This window comes from Somniosus microcephalus, chromosome 8 (assembly GCF_052327205.1).
Source record: "Somniosus microcephalus isolate GS21.2 chromosome 8, FLI_Smic_1.0, whole genome shotgun sequence".
Taxonomy (NCBI): Eukaryota; Metazoa; Chordata; class Chondrichthyes; order Squaliformes; family Somniosidae; genus Somniosus; species Somniosus microcephalus.
Genome location: NC_140994.1, coordinates 172,913,235 through 172,937,062, shown reverse-complemented (window position 1 = coordinate 172,937,062; position 23,828 = coordinate 172,913,235). Strand labels below are relative to the sequence as shown.

At 46.6% G+C, this 23,828-nt stretch overlaps 1 pseudogene; it reads right to left on the bottom strand.

Moving 5' to 3' along the window:
* Positions 1 to 2,025: 2,025 nt before the first annotated feature.
* Positions 2,026 to 23,828, bottom strand: part of LOC147113934 (uncharacterized) — a 61,730-nt pseudogene continuing 39,927 nt past the window's right edge.

Below are 23,828 nucleotides of genomic sequence, written 5' to 3'. Positions count from 1 at the left end.
TCGTGGGTGAAGAGGGAGTAGAGGAGGGGGCTCAGCACACATCCTTGTGGGGCCCCCGTGTTCAGGGTCAGGGGGGGGGAGGTGTGGTTGCCTAATTTGACAGACTGGGGTCTGTTTGTGAGCACATTGACAAATGTGGTTTTAATATCCAATTTCCATCGCTTCATAGTTATTTCTAAGGCACTATATAGCATGTGTTTCAGTCTGTGAATTTGCATTTAGAGTAGCTATTAGTATAAGCCCATCAGCCTCACTTATTACTTCAGCTCATTTTAGGATCGGTGATATAGGAGAATGCAAGCCATAATGCATGGTGATATATACTTCACTTGTATTGTAATTTTTCCCACACTATACTAAAGTCTAATTAAAGGCTCAGACAACTACATATGTTAATTTTTTTTAAATCAGTTTGTTTCCTGACATCTATATTTGCAAAAAACACAACCTGGGTGGAATATATTTTTTTAACTTGATTCAAATTACAATTCCAGAAATCCGGGTTAGAAAGATTGCAAATGTATCATATGTGTGATATTTTCTGAGCTTAAATTTATATTCATGAAACAATTAGATTTTCAAGGACTAATTTTTCCAATGGGATTTTGGCCTAGCACTTGGAATGGCAGAGAGTTGGCAGCAGCAATTTCCACTGCAGACAGAAGTTAGACAGCAAATTATTTTCTTTTGCCTGTTCCAAGCTTGTTAAGGCCATTTAAGGGCTGTTAATCGTTTCACTGGTTTCACCGCTGTTGCCCTGTACTGATTTCTACTTAAGTACTCGGATTGGCATTTGTCCTCCTAACTGGAGTTAAAATAACAGAAGTGCAACAAAACATGCACAGTTTACACAATGTACAGCATCGCTAGCTTTTGGTTGTATTTAGTGCATAAGTAGAAGGCTACGGGACTGAACAGGAGTGCAGACTAAGTAGAACTCTCACAGCTCCTGGCAACACACACCCATGGGAATGCATCTACCACCTTGGGAGTAACCACCTGAATTTGAGTGCTGAACAGTGCATACAATGCTACGGTTACCCATGGAGATGGTTACACAAGTGTGTCATCTTCTGCAAATGCAACATGAACACAGCTCTGACTCTGGGACTTAAAATGACCATAGTCCTGAATGTTTATGTTTAAAATCTTTTTGAGTTGCCACTGGAGAGCTGAAGGAGTAGGCTGTTCCGCAATGCACTAATGCATCCAAAATGTCACTAAGGCTCTGCTGAAACACACAAGCACGCAGCAGCAGAGATGTGTACCTTATCCAGGTGCAAGGCTTCTTCGATATCGTCAGTTTCCCAAGGGTATCACCAATTGCGCACACATACACATTTTATTTCCATCAGACCAAGCCATTCAATACAATAATAGTAAAAGGGTATTACTCAATCAATGTACAGATATTGTGTGACATCAACATGGGTATACTACAAGCTACTGCTAAGTATCCTGACAGTTTCATGAATCTTGCATCCGGTGTAGAGTCCAACATTCAAAATCGTTTTTTCTTGGCCAGTGGAGTGTGAAAGACTGAAAGATTGTGGGAGTTCAGCCTTGAAGTGCCGATGGACAAGATTTGTTTACTAAAATTAATGTGTGTGTGAAGTGGGTAAGAGAAGTTTGATTCTTGAGAGTTTGGTGCAGGTGTAGGCTAAGATTATCTATATATTTAAAAGTTAGATAAAAACTGATGGCAATGCAAGGAACCCTCATGTTGTATGTGGTGTGTGATATGTGGGCCATCATGGGTCCTCAGTGTATCCAGGGGCAATACATTTTCTAAGTGTCAGTAAATTGAAGCAAGAATCTCTGCTCAAGCAGCATTTGGCCATTCTCTGCAGCATCAAAGAGGGTGAGAGGTTTTATCCTTCTCTGTTTTGGGTGTCCTTCTAAATTATGATAGTTTGTACATGTACATGTTATCATAAGTAAAACTGTTCCACTTTGACTGGTGTTTTTCCAGACAGTAGTTGGCTTTACAACATGCCGTTAAAACGACTTTGTTTTCAGCTCAGGTCAAATGCTCTGATATTTCTTCATGTGCATCAGGTCATAATCTTCATCTTCATTTACTGTCTGGAAAAACACCAGTCAAAGTAATTCCAATCTGCTCTTGTACTTGCTCTACAAAATGAATGCCTTGCATATCATTTTTGATAGTATCATTGAATATCATTACCTTGATAAACACTAGAACAGTATTACATTTTTTAATTAGTTAGACAATGCTGTAAATGAAGAGATGATCTGAGATCATTTGATTCTATTTATTAAGATGCTAAATCAGAAATCTACAAACAAATTCTTAGTTTGTACAGAATAGATCTACAGGTTACATTGTAGTCTATATCCAAAGTAGCATAGAAGAAAAGCTTAGTAAAATAGTCACACTCTTGTGGATGTCCTTAAACACTCACAGATAACCTAAGCTTTTATCTTTTCTCACCAGCTTTTATACCTCCTTTCTTCTCCTGAAAGCATTAACTCCTTACTGGGACAGTTTTACTTATGATAAAATGTACATGTACAAACTATCATAGTTATGAACATAATGAAAATACACGATAGTTCACATGTAGATGACAATGCCATTGTTTTTACGGTGCAATAATTCTTTTTCCACTAATTTTGTCCCCAGTCCCCCTGAAGACCATGGGTGCCAGGCACTTTCTGGTCCAATTAGCTATTATTCACGTGTAAAGTTTGATAGTGAGCATCAACAAGCTATTTTATCACAGGGGCATCATATGTGTCTTATCATGTCTTCACATGACTTCCAAACACACACACTTCTTTGCGGGGTGGGGGGGAGTGGGGAGACCAACTTTCCTCTTCCTAACCCAGAGGCTCTGAGGCCAAGAGCACAGCCATGGCTGCAATCCTATAATTCAGCATAGACCCGCACAAATTGAACCTATAACCTTCCTGGTCTGTATGCCTCAGTTACTAACTGAGCCTTCGGGGACATTCAACCATTCCTCAATAATTGAGGACTTGGAGAAGCTCTAAATTAGAAAAATGTTTTTTTTAGATCTTACATAAAAGGTGTTGAAATGAAATGGAACATTCTATTAATTTTTAAAACTTCTCTTCAGCAAAAACAGATAATCTATTGGGAAAAATACATTTTAAAGAAATAAATTAAATAATTATATAGATTTATTTTTCAATCCCCTGATGGTGCAGAAGAATTTGAACACTCTATGCACCCAAAAGTAGGTTACTGTTTAATAAAGGACGAATAAACCTGACAGTTGACTTGGGATCATCGGTTTACTGCAAAATAAAGTGCCGATAACATGAAATTACTCAGCAAGTATTTTCCATTAACCGCAGAGCCCCATATGTCCTCAATGCTTTCCTAAGCTCTTTCCCTATACAAAATACCAATGGCCAATCATGGAAATGACTTAAACTACAGGAAGTTAAAACTTACTTAAATGTAAATATTTCTTATGCCCTTCCATAATTCAAAGTTCCTTCCTCCAAACAACTATATAAATGGGAGTAGAGTTTCCGAAATTGCGGTAGTTTAGAGAAGTGTTTTCTTCTCTCAAGTTTCCGCTCAAACTCATTTTCATATCGCCAAACGTAAAATCTGCCATGAGCCAGCGCATTCGGGCAGCGTTTTAGAATGTAACTTGTTTTTTAATGTTTTGCTTTAAAAAATATTCCTTGATGTACTTAAGAGTGGTAACTTGGTACAGTTTGATTAATACAGCTGAAAATGGGTTTAATTCAAAAAATAAGCATTTTAATCAGAGTGTCTAGTCCACCACCTGTGAGTAACCCAATTTTAAATCACTGAAAATGACTTTAAAAAACTATAGATAACCATTTGCTACTTATATTGGTATACAGTAGTCAGTTTCTTAGTAAATTAAAAGAGATTATATTCAAAACCTGCCTGTTAGTGTCCTTGCGCCTTAAAAAAGCTTACATTTTAGAGATCCTTGAAAGTAAACGACCGCAATTAGCGGAAACTCGCCATGGTGATTCATTTGATCTGGGGGCGTAGCCCGATTTGTGGGCGGGCCTTGTTTCTAGCGCGATGTTTTTTAAACTATTGCAAAACATCGCAGAAACTCGGGTTGCTCTGGACATCATTTGCATTTAAAATTCTGCAATATTTTGCACTGGTTTCACTGATTTTGGGCCAATTACACCAAAAAAAAATAGCACAACCGAGCGGAAACTCCAGGCATGGTATTTATTTTTATCAATTTTAATCTTAATGCTGTAGAAGCATCGAAGGTAGGATTTCTTTTTGTCAAAGTGGTGACCATTTTGCTGAAATTAGACTATTTTTACTTTGAGGTAACCGTAAATATGTTCAATGCCTTTTTATTTTAGAATTTACGAAATAGGCCACGTTGCATTACAGAGTGCTAGACTCAAGAAAAAAGAACCAGGGGAGAGATGAGGAGACATTTTTAAGCAGCGAGTTGTTATGATCTGAAATGCCCTGCCTGACAATGTGGCGGAAGACAATTCAATAGTAACTTTCAAAAGGGATTGGATATATATCAAAAAAGGAAAAGAATTGCAGGGATATAGAGAAAGAGCAGGTGAGTGGGCGAATTGGATAGCTGTTTCAACGGCTGGAATTTCTTGGGGTCCGTGTGGGCGCGATCGGAGGCGATTCGGGCGGGAAAATTTAAAGAAGTTGGAGCAGTTCGGGAACCCGCCGTCATCCCACCCCCCACATACCTTTCCCCCGGGCAAGTTTGCACCGGCGGCAGCAACCCGACTGGCAAATGCGGGCGACCTATTTGAAACCATTATAAGCTTGTTGTCAGACACTTAAGAGCCTTTTTCCCTCTACATTTCACATTTCCCTGCATGGCCACTAGATTCTCGCAGCTTGGGAACCACATCTGTCAATGTGAGGTGGGAGTTCAGTGGCCATTGCTCCAGATTATTTGACAGGATCAAATGTACTCTAAAATGGCTGGGGATGGTAGCATAGTGGTAATGTCACTGGGCTAATAATCCAGTTTGACCTGGATTAATGATCCAGAGATATGAGTTCAAATCCCCCCATGGCAGCTGGGGAATTTGAATTTAGTTAATTAAATAAATCTGGAATAAAAAGTTAGTGTCAGTAATGGTAATCATGAAATTTTCGGATTGTCGTAAAATCCCATCACTAATATCCTTCAGGGCATGTGACGGCAAACTGCACTGCCACCGTTTGGTGGAACTGCAAGCAGGAAGGCAAAGGAAAGCAAATGTTGCAACTTGTGTGGGGAGACAGACCAGCCCAAAGCGCAGCGGCAGCTATGCGCAGGCAATTAAAGGCCGCCTCAAAGGAGACCAACATCGTTCCCACCGCAGAGGCCCTCTGTGGAAACGAAAATGCAAATGACCAAACCCCAGCACTCAGCCTCTTCCCCAGCAGACAGAGCCAATGGAAAAAGAAGCAGCAGAGGAATAACCGGGAGAATGGCAGGAGGTCAAAAGATAGACCAAGAAAAAGCCCCACACAAGAAAGATACTGCCAAAATCCAGCCCTGTGGGAAAAAAGTGGCTTTTAGCTGGTCTGGCCTATATGTGACTCCAGACCCACAGCAATGTGGTTGACCCTTAACTGCCCTCTGAAATGGCCTAGCAAGTCACTCAGTTGTAAAAAACCGGTACAAAACAAAATAATAAAAATAAAACTGGACGGCTATGGCAACGGTACACCCAGCCTAGTCAATCCTGCAAAGTCCTCCTCACCAACATCTGGGGACTTGTACCAAAATTGGGAGAGCTGTCCCACAGACTGGTCAAGCAACATCCTGGCATCGTCATACTCACAGAATCATATCTTTCAGCCAATGTGCAAACTCCTCCATCACCATTCCTGGGTATGTCCTGTCCCACCGGCAGGACAAACCCACCAGGGGTGGCGGCACCGTGGTATACTGTCGGGAGTCGCCCTGGGTGTCCTCAACATTGACTCCGGAGCCCATGAAGTCTCATGGCTTCAGGTCAAGCATGGGCAAGGAAACCTCCTGCTGATTACCACCTACTGCCCTCCCTCAGCTGATGACCACCACTTGGAAGAAGCACTGAGAGTACTCTGGGTGGGGGACTTCAATGTCCATCACCAAGAATGAATTGGTAGCACCACAGCTGGTTGAGTCCTGAAGGACATAGCTGCCAGTCTGGGCTTGCGACAGGTGGTGAGAGAACCAACACTTGAGAACCTACTTGACCTTGTCCTCGCCAGTCTACATGTCGCAGATGCATCTGTCCATGACAGTATTGGTAGCAGTGACCACTGCACAGTCATTGTGGAGACGAAGTCCCGTCTTCACACTGAGGACAGCCTCCATCGTGTTGTGTGCCACTACCACCGTGCTAAATGGAATAGATTCAGGACAGATCTAGCAGCTCAAAACTGGGCATCCATGAGGTGCTGTGGGCCATCAGCAGCAGCAGAATTGTATTCCACCACAATCTGTAATCTCATGGCCCGGCATATTCCTCACTCTACCATTACCATCAAGCCAGGGGACCAACCCATGTTCAATAAGGAGTGCAGAAGAGCATGCCAGGAGCAGCACCAGGCGTACCTAAAAATGAAATGCCAAACGGCGGAAGCTGCAACACAGGACTGCATGCATGCTAAAAAGCAGAAGCAGCATGCTATTGACAGGGCTAAGCGATCCCACAATCAACGGATCAGATCAAAGCTCTGCAGTCCTGCCATATCCAGTTGTGAATGGTGGTGGACCATTAAGCAACTAATGGAGGAGGAGGCTCCATGAATATCCCCATCCTCAATGATGGTGGAGCCCAGCACGTGAGTGCAAAAGACAAGACTGAAGTGTTTACAACCATCTTCAGCCAGAAGTGCCGAGTGGATGATCCATATCGGCGTCTTCCTGAGGTCCCAACCATCACAGAAGCCAGTCCAGCCAATTCGATTCAGCCCATGTGATATCAAGAAACGGCTGAGAGCAGTGGATACAGCAAAGGCCATGGGCCCTGCAAACATCCCGGCTATCGTGCTGAAGACTTGTGTTCCAGAACTAGCTGCGCCTCTAGCTGAGCTGTTCCAGTACAGCTACAACACTGGCATCTATCCGATAATGTGGAAAACTGCCCAGGTATGTCCTGTCCACAAAAAGCAGAACAAATCCAATCCAGCCAATTACCGCCCCATTAGACTACTCTCAATTATCAGCAAAGTGATGGAAGGTGTCATTGACAGTGCTATTAACCAGCACTTACTCACCAATAACCTGCTCACTGATGCCCAGTTTGGGTTCTGCCAGGACCACTCGGCTCCTGACCTCATTACAGCCTTGGTCCAAACGTGGACAAAGAAGCTGAATTCCAGAGGAGAGGGGAGAGTGACTGCCCTTGACATCAATGAGCCCTAGTAAAACTGAAGTCAACGTGAATTGGGGGGGGGGGAATGCTCCACTGGCTGGAGTCATACCTAGCACAAAGGAAGATGATTCTGGTGATTGAAGGTCAATCATCACAGCCCCAGGACATCACTGTAGGAGTTCCTCAGGGCAGTGTCATAGGCCCAACCATCTTCAGCTGCTTCATCAATGACCATCCTCCAACATAATGTCAGAAATGGGGATGTTCGCTGATGACTGCACAGTATTCAGTTCCATTCACAACTCCTCAGATAATGAAGCAGTCCATGCCCGCATGCAACAAGACCTGGACGACATTCAGGCTTGGGCTGATAAGTGGCAGATAACATTCATGCCACAGAAGTGCCAGGCAATGACTATCTCCAACAAGCAAGAGTCTAACCACTGCCCCTTGACATTCAATGTCATTAGCATCACTGAATACCCCACCATCAACATCCTGGGGGGTCACCATTGACCAGAAACTTAACTGGATCAGCCATATAAATACTGTGGCAACAAGAGCTGGTCAGAGGCTAGGTATTCTGTGGCGAGTGTCTCACCTCCTGACTCCCCAAAGCCTTTCCACCATCTACAAGGCACAAGTCAGGAGTGTGATGGAATACTCTCCACTTGCCTGGATGAGTGCAGCTCCAACAACACTCATGAAGCTTGACACCATCCAGGACAAAGCAACCCGCTTGATTAGCACCCCATCTACCACCTTAAACATTCACTCCTGCCACCACTGGTGTACCATGGCTGCAGTGTGTACCATCTACAAGATGCACTGCAGCAACTCGCCAAGGCTTCTCCGGCAGCACCTCCCAAACCCGCGACCTCTTCCACCTAGAAGGACAAGGGCAGCAGACACATGGGAACATCATCACCTGCAAGTTCCCCTCCAAGTCATACACTACCCTGACTTAGAAGTGTATCGCTGATCCTTTATCGTCGCTGGGTCAAAATCCTGGAACTCCCTCCCTAACAGCACTGTGGGAGTACCTTCACCTCACGAACTGCAGCGGTTCAAGAAGGTGGATCACCACCACCTTCTCAAGGCCAATTAGGGATGGGCAATAAATGCTGGCCTTGCCAGCGATGCCCACATCCCATAAAACAAGTTTTTAAAAAATAAATAAATAAAAGCTCTGACATCACAGCTGATCACTTTCCTCAGGCAAAAGCTGTTGCTGACTACATTGCCAGCACAGATTTAACTTTCTGCAGGCTGAAAGTGTTTCCAGAAAAGTCTCCATCCAGTGTCACCTCATTGGAAGAACCTCACTCACCATTGACAGATTGCTTCTTTCAACTCTATTTGACCTGTCATCTATTCCATCAGCATGGTTGACATTTATACTGTCTCACTTTGGTCCTCAGAATCTGACCACAATGAGCCCCAACACCAGTAACACCAGGCACACCAGCCGCACCAACAACACCACCAGCCTTCTCCGCAACTACCTGATGCTGCACAGGACAGAGGACATCAGCACTCGAGCATATTGCTGCCCGGGAGGCCCAGGATGGCCTCATCATGGCCAGAATTACCTAGCTTTACACAGTATACACATATGGCTGCCACATGCTGCGCCACTTGGCACCACCCCACAGCAACACCATAAAGGATCCCTACAATAACCAAACCATTCCTTTCACACTGACCACCATTGCTGGATGTTCCGTTATGTCTCACCAGTCACTGCAACTACCTAAGCCATTTCCAAAGGTGCACACAAATGTGCCCAAGACAGGAAAGTGGTGAAAATAAAGATTTTAATCATTGACAATACATTAACTGAATCTTGCCATTAACATTCACTAAAACACCCCAAGTGGCTACCCTTGTGAATCTACTTGTGTGTCATCTTTCTTAGCTGCTTGCTTCTCTGAGCTGCTACCCCTATGGCTTCAGCAGAGGTACAGGCAGCCTGCTCACTTCCCTGCTGTGACTGGTTAGACACTCTTGGCGGATGTCCTCTGGTTTTGGAGCCTGTGATGGCCCCACCAAAATCTGCTCTTCCTGCGACAGTGCAGGGACAGACTCGGTCATTGCAATCTGAGGAGCCATCTGGGGCTCTGACTGAGGGGGTGGCATTGGGGGAGAAGTGTGACCGCTTTGAGAGGAGCCCACACTTCCCTCTCCCCTCTCACCATAATCCCTCTCATGGTCCGCCAGCACATCCCTGCTAGCAAGGAGCTGGAGAGCACCTTGCTGCACATCAGCAGGGCCATGAGGACCCACGACTACGCTGACATCCCACCTAGACAGGTCTACAAGCCTCTGTCATCTATTCTGCATAGATAGCCATCTATTCTCCATAGATAGCATGTGCTCCTGTGAGTGGCGCATTAGCTGCTCCATGCAGGTGGCCATTCATTCCATGGAAGAGCCGACAGTCGCCATCACATGCGACACAGTGGTATTCATGTTGGAGATGGACTCCTCCATTCTCTGAACATTTGCAGATATTGTGCTCGCAAAACCTGTCAGAGCCCCCTGCACTTCTTCCTGCACCTCCAGGATCGCCCTCTTTCTGGATGGTCCCCGAGGCTCAGTGTCTGCATGGAGCTGTGCAGAGCTGGGAGCGTCCTGCACCCTCCAGCGAGGAGTCTCCACTGCTGTCCCTGTCTCCACAATCTGATCTTGCTCACTTGTGATTTGTGACAGCCTCGGTGGCAACACTACTCTATCTCGCATGGGTTCCACCGAAGTGTGCATCTCTGCACTAGTACTGGGTGCGTTCATGTCTGGTGATGCTGCATCCTCAGAGGCCGGAGGCCCCTCTGAGGAGTCATCTTACTCTTCCTCCTGGACAGTGGGGGGAGGCTCTTGATGGACCTGTGGGAGAGTAAAGAGATGAGTTAGATATGCCATATGACGAATGGGTACAGATACCATTATGCACATGATGACCATTCAGTGGCTGAACATATGAGTCTCCATATGAGTGACTGATGTATGCCATGTAACTATATGATATGTAATTCTGCCACCAGGTTGCTGAGATGTCCCTCTCTCTCTGTCTCCCACCTCCATCTGCTCGGCCACTCCCGAGACTTCCAACGCAGCCTCCTCTGCTGTGGTGAGGATGGCAAATGATGGAGGCCCACCTCCAGTTATTTCCCTCTTATTGTGCGCTCTCTTCTCCTGCAAGGAGGGAAAGAAGAGAAGGTTGAGTGAGAGTGATGGAATAAGTGTACGGAATGGATGGGTTACATCTTTAGAGGGAGACTGTGATGGATTGGGGTGGCAATGCCAATTGGCCTCCTTGCGTTTTGTTAGTTGGTATGATTGCATTAGGATGAGGGTGGGTGTGAGGGGTGGCAAGTAAGATGGGGATGTGATAATATAGATAGAGAGGGAGGGATGGGTGAACATGCAAGATATGTTGGTGTGAGCAATGATGTGCAGGAGTAGGGTGGGGAAGCAGAGGGGAAGTGATGGGGATGTGATGAGAGGCACAGCAGGATGAAATTGAGTGTGGATTTGTACTCACCTTTCCAGATCTAATGAGAGCATTGAAACATTTGTAGCACAGCGCCCAGGTCCTCCTGACCACATTCCTGCTGATGATCTCCTCTGCTATTTGGAGCCAGGCTCTTTTGATCTCCTGGGGTGGTCTCTTCTGCCCATTGGAAGGGAAGAGGACCTTCCTGCATGCTCTGACTCCCTCCACAAGGATATGAAGGGAGTCATCGGAGAACCTGGAGGCAGCCCTGTGCTTCTGTGCAGCCATCTCTCCAACTGTTTGGAGCAATGAAAACCTCCACTGTGCTGACTGCACACTCCTAGATGAACCTTCAAATGCAATGTGGCCATGGCCACTTTAAATTTACCGGCTGAAAACATGTCATGGATGATGTCATCAGACCCGCACCATTTAATTGGCGCAGGGAGGGCTTAATAGGGTCCATTATCGGAAAGTCATTTTCTGCAGTGGGATGGAAGCAGCAACAGGATCGCGACCCGCCACGCCGACCGCCCGCAGCTGACCTGCCCAGGTACAGAAAATTCCGGCCAACAATTCAGCACAGGCACCATGGGCCAACTGGCCTTCTGTGCTGTAAGATTCTATGATTCTAAAACCATGTCCATGAAACTCCCATGTCGTAAACCCTTGATCTTGTCTGGGCTGTTTGAAAAGGTGAGGAGGGAAATTGGGTGGAAATATTCAGAGGCCAAGTTATTCTGTGCTGCATTTGCACACGACACATTAGCTCAAGAGTGCCAAAACTAGAGGTGAGAGAAGGTCACTAACACACTAGAGCATGACATGGAGCCCTATAAAGGAGGGATTTTCATTTTTTTTATATAAAAGTTTTGTAATATCATCTAAGTGTGCAGTATACTTTAAAACTATTAGATCTGCAGAACAATTCCTGATCATGCTTCAGACTAAGCAGTTTTCATGCAAGGAATATCCATGTATTATTGCTATTCTTAATTATTGAAACAGTTGATTTTTTCGTGAGATTACATTAGAAAGAAAATTTTGTGCGGTTATAGTTCCAAAAGTTATTAAATACACCGCAGGAAGGGCCAGAATGAAATAGATTTTATTAAATATACCGCAGGAAGGACCAGAATGAAATAGATTTTATTAAATATACCGCAGGAAGGACCAGAATGAAATAGATTTTATTAAATATACCGCAGGAAGGACCAGAATGAAATAGATTTTATTAAATATACCGCAGGAAGGACCAGAATGAAATAGATTTTATTAAATATATCGCAGGAAGGACCAGAGTGAAATAGATTTTATTGTGGCGGAGCCACTAATGGACTCAGATCATTTGTATATAATTCCCTTTAACAACATGTTAGCTACTGCCTGAGTCTGTATCTTTATTTATACTGTTTACTTGTACAGAGCGTGATTACTTTAACAGCGCAGTAAACGCAATGACATCACACCGTTCATCACGTGATCCCCCACTGGCGGGAAAGACATCATGACGTTATGACGTCAACCACGGGACCGCCCTAGCAGTCCTCGTGGAGCCTCCGAACTGAGCAGACCTACACTCGATGTTTTCCTGTAGTTACTTGTTTAAACCTGTTAGTTTCCATTAAACTTCATTTTGCTTGAGCGCCTGAGTGGACCTCAGTCTTTGGATAGGAACTAGACATTCTTACATTGGTGACCCCGACTTTTGCGAACAGTTTTCGCAGAAGGTACTCAACATGGAAACGAACGCCGTTACCTTGAAGCTACCGCAGTTCTGAGAGCAACAACCAGCCGTGTGGTTCATCCAGGCTGAAGCCCAGTTCACCTTCAGGGACATCGTTGCGGATCAGACCCGTTATTATTACGTGGTCTCTGCCCTCGACCACACTACAGCCTTGCGGATCATCAGCCTACTTGGTAGTCCGCCTAATGATCGCAAGTATGACACGTTAAAGGCACGGTTGCTACAGGTCTTCGGGCTCACGAAGTCGGAGCACGCCTGCCAGCTGCTCGCTATGCCTGGCCTCAGGAACTCCAAGCCGTCTGAGCTCATGAGCCAAATACTCACTCTCCTAGGTTCCGAACCGGAATGCTTCCTCTTCAGGGAGCTATTCCTCAGCCAACTTCCGGAGCAAGATCAGGCTGCCCTAGCCAGGTCCGAAGTCACAGACTGCGCGGAGCTTGCTGCCAAAGCGGACAAGATTTTCACGGTGACACAGCAGTACTGCGCTGCCACGAGGCGCCCAGCCCCCACAGACGCGGCTCCAGCTCCTCAATCAGCGGGGTTGTGTTTCTACCATGCTCGTTTTGGCGCGAAAGCAAGATGCTGCCGCCCTCCCTGCAGCTTTTCACTCAAAAAAAAACATCTACAGCAACCCTGGCGAAAGAGGACCGGGTCTAACGAGTGCCCCGCGGCTGCGATGGCCATCGGAAATTCGGGGAAAGCTTCTCTTCATCACCGATTCCCTTTCTGGTCGACGTTTCCTTTGCGACACCGGGGCGCAGTTTAGCATCCTACTTGCATCAAATCTCGATATACAAGCTGGGGGCCACGGCCTCTCCCTCGAGGCAGCTAATGGCGCGGCCATTCGGACCTTCGGAAGGTGGCGGGTCTAGGTGTGTTTCGGCGGCCAGCGCTTCCACTGGGAATTCATCATGGCCAAAGTCTCGCAGGCCATTCTCGGGGTGGATTTTTTGTGTGCCAATGGCCTCCTGGTCGATGTCAGGCACCGCCAGTTGATCAATGCGGCCATGTTCCACTCCATCCCGTGCCACCGCGGTAACGTCGTGTCACGCACTGTCTCCTGTGCTTTCCCACTTCCAGATGACTTCACTCGCCTTCTTGGAGAGTTCCCAGATCTGACCAGGCCCACTTTCTCTTCCTCGGCCACAAAACATGGTGTAGAACACCACATCACCACTACTGGCTCCCCGGTTTACGCACGGGCCCGACGACTCGAACCCGGCAAGCTCGCGGCTGCGAAAGCGGAGTTCGACATGATGGAGCGGCTGGGGATTATTCGCTGGTCGAATAGTCCCTGGTCTTCGCCTCTCAACATTGTTCCGAAACCTGGCGGTGGATGGCGGCCATGCGGCGACTACTGACGCCTGAACGACACCACTACTCCTGATCGGTACCCGATCCCGCATATTCAAGATTTCTCGGCTCATTTGACGGGAAATACTATTTTTTCAAAAGTCGACCTCGTCCGTGGTTACCACCAGGTCCCCGTGCACCCACAAGATGACCCAAAAACCGCTGTCATCACCCCATTCGGCCTGTTTGAATTTCTGTGGATGCCTTTTGGTTGAAGAACGCTGCACAGGCTTTCCAGCGCTTGATGGACTCCGTGCTTCGGGACCTAAAATTCCTGTTTGATTACCTCGATGACATCCTCATCGCCAGCCCTAGCAAAGAGGAGCACTTCTGCCATTTGCGCACCCTTTTTACACGCCTCAGTCAACACAGTTTGATTATCAACCCGGCCAAGTGCCAGTTCGGCCCACAGCGGATTGATTTCTTGGGCCACCGCATCACATCAGACGGCGCAATTCCCTTACAGACGAAGGTCGAGGCGGTTACATCTTTACCGCGCCCGCAGACCATCAAGGCCCTTCAAGAGTTCCTCAGGATGGTCAATTTTTATCACTGGTTCATCCCTAAGGCGGCTCTGCTTATGCAGCCTTTGTATGAGGCCCTCAAGGCCAAGTGTGGTAAGGATCCGATCAGCTGGACGGCCGAGATGGACCGGGCGTTCGTCGACACCAAAGGCGCCCTGGCCAATGCAACCATGCTGGCGCACCCGCTTCCAGGTGCCACCATCGCCCTTATCACCGACGCGTCAGACTACGCCATCGGCGCAGTGCAGGAACAGTGGGTGAATGGGACGTGGCAACCACTGGCGTTTTTCAGCTATCAACTACGGCGAAACGAAAAGAAGTACAGCACTTTCGACCGGGAGTTGCTGGCCCTTTTTCTGGCCATCCGCCATTTTCAGTTCTTACTAGAGGGACATCCGTTCATGTCTTTTGTAGTCCACAAGCCACTAACGTTCGCTATGGCCAAGACCGCCGAACCGTGGTCAGCTCGGCAACAACGTCACCTGACGTTCATTTCAGAATTCACCACGGACATTCAGCATTTGTCCGGCGGATTGCTTCTCCCGCGCGACTGTTCACGCAGTCCAACTCGGAATCGACTATGCCCTCATGGCTGCGGATCAAGCCTCGGATCCAGAGGTCCAATCATACAGAACCAGCCCCTCTAGCCTCCAAGCAGCCGACGTCAAATTCCATGCCGCAGGCACCACGCTACTTTGCGACATCTCCATGGGAGTTCCCCGCCCTATCGTACCGGTCACCTGGCGCCGAAAAGTGTTCGACGCCATACACGGTTTGTCACACCCTGGCATGAAGGCCTTGCAAAGGCTGATGTTGTCAAAATTCGTCTGGGTGGGGTATGCACATGGATGTCCGTGACTGGGCCAACACCTGCATGGTCTGCCAAAAGGCCAAGGTACAGCGTCATGTAAAAGCTCCATTGGCCACTTTCGCTGTTCCAGAGCGTCGGTTCGACCACGTGAATGTGGACCTCGTGGGGCCGCTTCCGCCTTCTCAAGGTTTTACACACATCCTCACAATGGTAGACTGCACCACCAGCCTATCATCCACAGGCGAACGGCCTGTGCGAGCGATTCCACAGGTCGCTCAAAGCCGCTCTGCGGGCCAGTCTTCAAGGCACAGGATGGGTGGACAGACTTCCATGGGTCCTTTTGGGTCTTCGTACGACGCCCAAAGAGGATTTGCAATCGTCCTCGGTGGAACTCGTATACGGCCAGCTGCTACGAGGACCAGGGGATTTCCTCCCGTCTCCAACAGAGCCATGGTCCGCATCCCAGCAACTCTTCAGCCACCAGGAGGCAGCCAGATGTTTTGCTCCGGTGTCTACGTCACATCACGGCTTGCAGAGCTCCCATGACCCAGCTGAACTGAAGAGCGCCGAGTACGTGGTTATCCACCACGACGCTCACCGGGATCCGCTCAAGCCTCCTTACACTGGTCCCTTCCGCGTCATAGAGCCGGGAGACAAAACCTTTTCGGTCAATATCGGAGGTAAACCGGACCACATTTCGGTTGACCGGTTGAAGCCGGCACATTTGGACCTGTACCGCCCAGTCGAGATCGCTCAACCGCCAAAACGTGGCCGACCGCCCACAGTCGCCATGCCAGATCCACCACAACCGCCCCCCAGCTCGACCGCCGTCCATCAGCTTCCACTGCAGGGTTACAGAAGTCACTCGGACAGGCTTGTCAGGCCTCCTTGCCATCTCACTTTTGCTGTTAAAGGCAATTCTGGGGGGGCGCATGTGGCGGAGCCACTAAAGGACTCAGATCGTTTGTATATAATTCCCTTTAACAACATGTTAGCTACTGCCTGAGTCTGTATCATTATTTATACTGTTTACTTGTACAGAGCGTGATTACTTTATCAGCGCGGGTAAACGCGATGACGTCACGCCATTCATCACATGATCCCCCACTGGCGGGAAAGATGTCATGACGTCATGACGTCAAACACGGGACCGCCCTAGCAGTCCTCATGGAGCCTCCGAACTGAGCAGACCTACACTCGATGTTCTCCTGTAGTTACTTGTTTAAACCTGTTAGTTTCCATTAAACTTCGTTTTGTTTGATCGCCTGAGTGGACCTCAGTCTTTTGGATAGGAACTAGACAGTCCTACATTATTAAATATACCGCAGGAAGGACCAGAATGAAATACCTTTTTATTAAATATACCACAGGAAGGACCAGAATGAAGTAGATTTTATTAAATATACCACAGGAAGGACCAGAATGAAATAGATTTTATTAAATATACCGCAGGAAGGACCAGAATGAAATAGATTTTATTAAATATACCGCAGGAAGGACCAGAATGAAATAGATTTTATTAAATATACCGCAGGAAGGACCAGAATGAAATAGATTTGATTAAATATACCGCAGGAAGGACCAGAATGAAATAGATTTTATTAAATATACCGCAGGAAGGACCGGAATGAAATAGATTTTATTAAATATACCGCAGGAAGGACCAGAATGAAATAGATTTTATTAAATATACCGCAGGAAGGACCAGAATGAAATAGATTTTATTAAATATACCGCAGGAAGGACCAGAATGAAATAGATTTTATTAAATATACCGCAGGAAGGACCAGAATGAATTAGCTTTTTTTCCCTTTAATATTTAAAGACCCTGACCAGCAACATTACTTTCCACCATTTTAACAGCCCGCATATGTCACTTAATTTTTTAAACCTGTGTGATGAAGTAGGAAAAATGTTCGGCTGCTAACAAGTTTTAACACATTCTAGAAAGGGCATAAAAAATGTCCCCTTGCAGTTGACTGTCACTGTAAATTAAGAAACCATGCGACAGATGGGTTGTCAGTTTTTAAATGGTAATGAAAGTACCTATAGTAACAGCAGGCAGATGCCAGCTGAGATTCAGAATGCATTACTGAATTGTGAAACCTAGGTGGGATTACAATAGCACAGCATGACAAGAAACAATTCTGATCTGAGAGTTGCTTTAAACCTTTTCTAACCCCTCTTGACCTTTTCTACCAAGAAGGTGAGTTAGTCCTGTTTTATCAATTTAACACATCAATCCAATTTAACAAGTTACAACTCCAATTTCACTCTCAGCAGGAACATCATCTAAAAAGAACATTGTGTAAAATCCATCTTGATTACTTAAAGGCCTGGAGTTTCCACTTGGTTGCGCTGCTTCTTTTGGCACAATTCACCCGAAATCGGCAAAGTCAGCGCAGAAGTCTGCAGAATTTTAAGATCAAATGATGGCGAGTGCAACACGAGTTTCCGCTATCATCGTGGTGGATGCTGGCCCGGCCCATAGAAACATAGAAAAATAGGAGCAGGAGTAGGCCATTCGGCCCTTCGAGCCTGCTCCGCCATTCAATATGATCATGGCTGGTCCTCTATCCCACCACTGGCCACGCCCCCAGATTGAATTAATCACTGTTGGGAGTTTCCGCTAATTGCGCTCTTTAGCAAGCCTTCGAGGAAGCTCTAAAAATTAAGCTGGTTTTGTTCAGGCGCAAATCAAATCAAGTCAAATCAAATCAAATCAACTTTTATTGTCATTGTTAGTGCACAAGTGCAGTACAACATAATGTAGGCTTGCGGCTCCCGAGAGTGTACATTTGGATTTAGACATTTAAACATTCAACATACATTTGGCTTGTAGTATATTAACATAAACATAACCATAATAAAGTGCATTGGCAGATGTGCAGGCTTTAGAGTTTATTTGTGGAGTTCAGTAGGATGACAGCCCTGGGAAAGAAGCTGTTCCTAAATCTGGTCGTACGGGTGCGAATGCATCTGTAGCGTCTCCCAGATGGCAGGAGGGCGAACAGACTGTGGCTGGGGTGGGTAGGGTCTTTGATGATGGACCGTGACTTCCGTAGACAGCGTTTCTGGTATATGTGCTCTATGGTCGGTAGCCGGGTGCCGGTAATGCGTTGGGCAGTTTTGACTACCCGCTGCAGGGCTTTCCGGTCACAGTAGCTACAGCTGCCATACCATACTGTGATACAGTTTGTCAGGATGCTCTCTATAATGCAGCGGTAAAAGTTAGAGAGGATCAGGGGTGACAGGTTACATCCCTTCAGCCTCCTTAGGAAATATAGGCGCTGCTGGGCCTTCTTCACCAGAGAGGAGGTGTTGAGGGACCAGGAGAGGTCTTCCGTGATGTGGACTCCGAGGTACTTAAAGCTGCCCACCCTTTCCACCACAGCCCCATTGATGTGGATGGGGGTGTGACTTCCGCCTTTCGACTTCCTGAAGTCCACAATGATTTCTTTGGTTTTCTTGATGTTAAGGGCCAGGTTGTTATCGGCGCTCCACTTCACGAGATGCTGGACCTCCTCCCTGTAGGCTGACTCATCGTTGTTGGTGATCTGGCCTACTACCGTGGTGTCATCCGCAAACTTGATGATGGTGTTGGAACCATTAACAGCCCAACATGGCACAGGAATAATGGTAGCGGTCTTGAAGCATGTAGGGACTACTGCCTGGGCCGATGACAGATTGAAGGACACTAATAGGCATGTCTTAAAAGCTTTTGAAAATCATTTTTTTTTATTTACTAAGAAACTGACTACTGTACACCAATACACCTAGAAAATGGTTCAGTATAGTTTTTTAAAGTTATTTTCAGTTATTTAAAATGGGGCTACTCACAGGTGGTGGACGAGACACTCTGATTAAAATGCTTATTTTTTGTGATAAACCCATTTTCAGCTGTATTAATCAAACTGCACCAGTTCACCTGCTCCCTGTGTGGGAAGGGATTCACTTGTTCATCCAACCTCATTGAACACTAACTTGTTCACACTGAGAAGAGAACTTTTAAATACATCAAGGAATATTTTTTAAAGCAAAACATTTATTTTTAATTACATTCTAAAATGTTGCCTGATCACGCTGGTTTATGGCAATTTTGCGTTATCTGATATGCAAATGAGCTTGACCGGCAACTCAAGGAAAAAAACACTTCTCAAAGGAAGCGCAATTTTGGGCACAATTTGTGGCCGGATCTTTGATTGTGCACAAAGCGGAAATTCTACCCCAAAATGTTTAATGAATGGGGTTTCTAACTTCAACAGGACTAACATGAAAATACCTATGCTCATGTTTATTCCAAGATAGATATGGAGGGGGAGCAGGACTGTGAACGTCACTTATAGTAGACACAATTTGTATGGAAAATCAGGAAAACTGAATAATTCACATCCGACCTAATCCACTGTATTAACAGTAAAGTATGTGTCAATTTGTCTGGGCGAGATTATCGCTTTGTCTGGACATAACAATGACACATTTCACCAACATCCTTCCAATTCTTTGTGCTCTAACAGCTGATACTTACTGACTTTCAGTTTCCCAACGCTGCAACTGTAGTGTATGTGCCTTTAAGTCAGAACTACTTTTACAGCTCCTGTATACTGTAGTACCGGCAGCGACCACACCAGTATATAAGCTTTGCGCATGCCTCTGCACCCCCAGTCGTGAGACTACCCTCCTCCAGTAAAGACCTGTTTATTGTAGATGTACAGCATCCTTGTGATCATTTTATAACAGCATATCCTCTGAATCACGGATCCAACAGTGGTGACGAGTGTCGATTTGAATCTACCTGCAACATAAAAAATTTTAAAAAATAGTCGAGGCCAGGAACACGGGCGTCAACCATGAGGAACCGCCCAGCCGTCAGGCAGAGATTGAACTTCGCAGGGGAGGCTGTGGAGAGCCGGGCTTGGTTCCCCAGCCACGACGAGCAGCAAGAGACTGATGACAGGTCCAGCGTAGACCCTTCCCGAGCAGCGGCGGCTGGAGCCGACCGACGGCGGAGAGAAAGCCGAGCAGCGTCGACGGGGTAAGACAAAGGGTGAAGAGCGCAGGGCGCAGCTGGGGGTTGAACACCGAGTGGCGTCGAGAAAAAGAAAACAAACCGGACAGAGAGAGAGGGTAAAGAAACAGCCGGGTTCTAGACTGAGCGGCGCAGGAAAAAAAATTAAAATAAAATAAAATAAAAAGAAGAACGCGCAGAGCACAGCAAGGGCTCACGGGCTGAACAGGGTCCACGGGGCAAAGAAAGGGGAGCACGGGAGACGCCATTGAGCCGCGGAGAAGAAGGAAGAGTGCGGGAGACGCTATTTTTAGAAGCCGAAGCGGAGAAGAAGGGCGAGCGCGGGGAGGAAGGAAAGCGCGGGAGATGCCATTTTGTGCCAGCGGAGAAGAAGGGGAAGTTCAGAAGGCGCCATTTTTGACAGTTAACTCACACCCAAGGATGCCGAAGAGTGGCAGTATCTCTACGTTCGACAATGTAGTCGAAGATTGGGCGACATATGTGGAACGTATTGAGGTGTACTGCAGGGCAAATGAAGTGCCAGATGCTAATAAAGCACTGGTTCTGTTAAATTCCATGGGTGCAAAAACTTATGGGTTACTGCGAAATCTAATAACCCCAGAGAAGCCGGTAAACAAGAATTTTGAAAGCATAGTAGAAATCCTACAGGACCACTTAAACCCCACACCGCTACTGATAGCAGAACGATTTAAGTTCCATAAAAGGAACCAACACAAAGATGAAAGCAATGCTGAGTACCTAATGGAACTGCGCAAGCTATCGAAACACTGCCAGTTTGGAGCGGGACTAGCAGATACGTTAAGGGTCAAGTTTGTGTGTGGGCTACAAAGTGAAGGAACCCAGAAACGGCTTCTATCAGAAAAGGATCTTACGCTGGACAAAGCTTTCAGTATGGCAGTATCACACGAAGCAGCCGCAAGGGGTGCTGCAGAGATACAACGGAGACCGCAAGAATATGGCACCAATGAAATGTCCTATGGAACAGGGAAGTGCTATCGCTGCGGCAGAACAACACATGACCAGAAAGACTGTTGGTTCAAGGACCAAGTGTGCAGACAGTGTGGGAAAGCAGGACACATAGCAAGAGTCTGCAGGTCTGGGAAGAAAACCAACAGTAAGAAATCTCCACAGGAGAAGTACAAAAAGGTACACCAGGTGATGGATAGTGGTTCAGACGAACAGAAAAGTGACACAGACTCCGGAAGCAAGGAGCTGGGTTGTCTGAAACTACATAAGGTAACCGAAATGGAGGATCACCAGACTATCTGGGTTACACTCAAGATAGACGGAGTCTAAGTTAAAATGGAATTGGACACAGGGTCAGCTCTAACAGTCATAAATCAAAGAGACTACAAGCGGCTATTTTCACACATACCCTTGAAAGCTACAGAGATTGTCTTGAAGACGTATACGGGGCAAAAAGTCTACCCCAAAGGAAAAATAAGGGTGAAAGTAACATATAAAGGCCAGGAAATACCCAAAATGGATATATATGTATTGCCAGATGTAGGACTACCACTGCTAGGACGTGAATGGATCCGGAAGATACAATTAGATTGGCATTCCATACAGGCACTGAAGGTTGAGGCCAAAAAGGATGACGACGTCACACCTGGACAACTGTCAAAAATGCTAACCGACGCAAAAGAAGTGTTCCAGGAGGGACTAGGAACACTAAAAGGAATAAAAGCAACGATTAAAATAGAGGAAAATGCAAGCCCAAAATTTCTGAAGGCCAGACCAGTGCCTTATGCGATCAGACCAGCTGTTGAAGCAGAGCTGGAAGGGTTGGAACGTTCAGGAGTACTGTCCAAAGTGGACTGGAGTGAGTGGGCTACACCCATCATTCCTGTAATGAAGAGGTCGTTGAGTAATACGCCTGGGGAACCAAAGAAGGTCCGCATCTGTGGGGATTTTAAGGTGACAGTGGAACCAGTCCTTCACATGGTACAATATCCGCTTCCACGAATTGAGGATATTTTCGCCTCGCTATCTGGAGGTAAACGCTTCAACAAAATTGATCTAGCCCAGGCGTACTTGCAAATGGAGGTAGAAGAAGCTTCGAAACAATACCTTACGATCAACACTCATAAAGGTCTCTACCAATACAACCGGCTGGTGTTTGGGGGAGCCTCGGCTCCGGCTATCTGGCAAAGGGCGATGGATCAGGTCCTGCAAGGGATTCCAGGGACCCAGTGTTATTTGGACGACATCTTGGTCACGGGCGAAAATGAGGTGGTCACCTCGCCAGCTTGCAGAAGGTGCTCACCAGATTATAGGAGTATGGGCTACGAGCTAATCGCCACAAGTGCGAGTTTTTCCAGAAACAGATCTCGTATTGTGGCCACGTCATCGATGAAGAGGGGTTACATAAGTTCCCTGACAAGATTGAGGCATTAGTCAAGGCTCCAGCACTGGAAAATGTGTCACAACTGAGGTCGTTCCTCGGGCTGGTAAACTACTACCACAAGTTCTTACCAAATTTGTCTACGGTATTACACACACTGAACACCCTACTGCAAACAGGGGTACCATGGAAGTGGGATGACGAACGTAGATGAGCTTTCCAGAAGTGTAAGGAATTGATCACATCAAAAGAGGTGTTGGCCCATTTCAACCCAGCATTACCAATTCGTTTGGCATGTGATGCATCACCCTATGGTATTGGAGCGGTGCTGTCGCACAAATTCCCAGATGGGTTGGAGAGGCCAGTAGCCTTTGTGTCTCGGTCACTAACCCCAGCCGAGTGCAACTACACCCAGATTGACAGGGAGGCCTTCAGCCTAATATGGGGAGTAAAAAAATTCAACCACTATCTGCATGGGCAGAAGTTCACCTTGCTGACTGACCACCAACCACTTGTCTCCATCTTTAATCCTAAGAAGGGCATTCCAGTGATGACTGCACAGCGGTTACAAAGATGGTCCCTGTATCTAGGGGCGAATCAATATGAAATAGAATAGAAAGGCACGAAACAGCATGGGAATGCTGATGGGCTATCGCGCCTGCCACTGCCTACTGTGGAGGAAGCACCAGCAGTGGACCCTATCGAGATATTTTATTCGTCAATAATTGAACAATTGCCAGTAACAAACGCGGATATAGAGAAGGAGACCCGCAATGATCCGACGCTGTCACGGGTATATGAATTGACTGTGAGGGGATGGCCAACACATGGCGACTCACTGTTGCCAACATTCTCATCCAGAAGAGAACAGCTGTCAGCATGCCAGGGGACAGTGATGTGTGGATCCAGAGTGGTGATTCCACCCAAGTTAAGGGAGAGAGTGCTAAATGAGCTACATGAAGGTCATCTGGGGGGAGTGAAAATGAAAAGCCTTGCTAGGGCCTACGTGTGGTGGCCGGGAAACGATCAACAAATCGAAGACCTAACTAAGAGCTGCTTAGGATGCCAGAAGGTCCAAAATGCACCACCACATGCCCCTCTACACCCATGGGAACATAAGAACATAAGAACATAAGAAATAGGAGCAGGAGTAGGCCAATCGGCCCCTCGAGCCTGCTCCACCATTCAA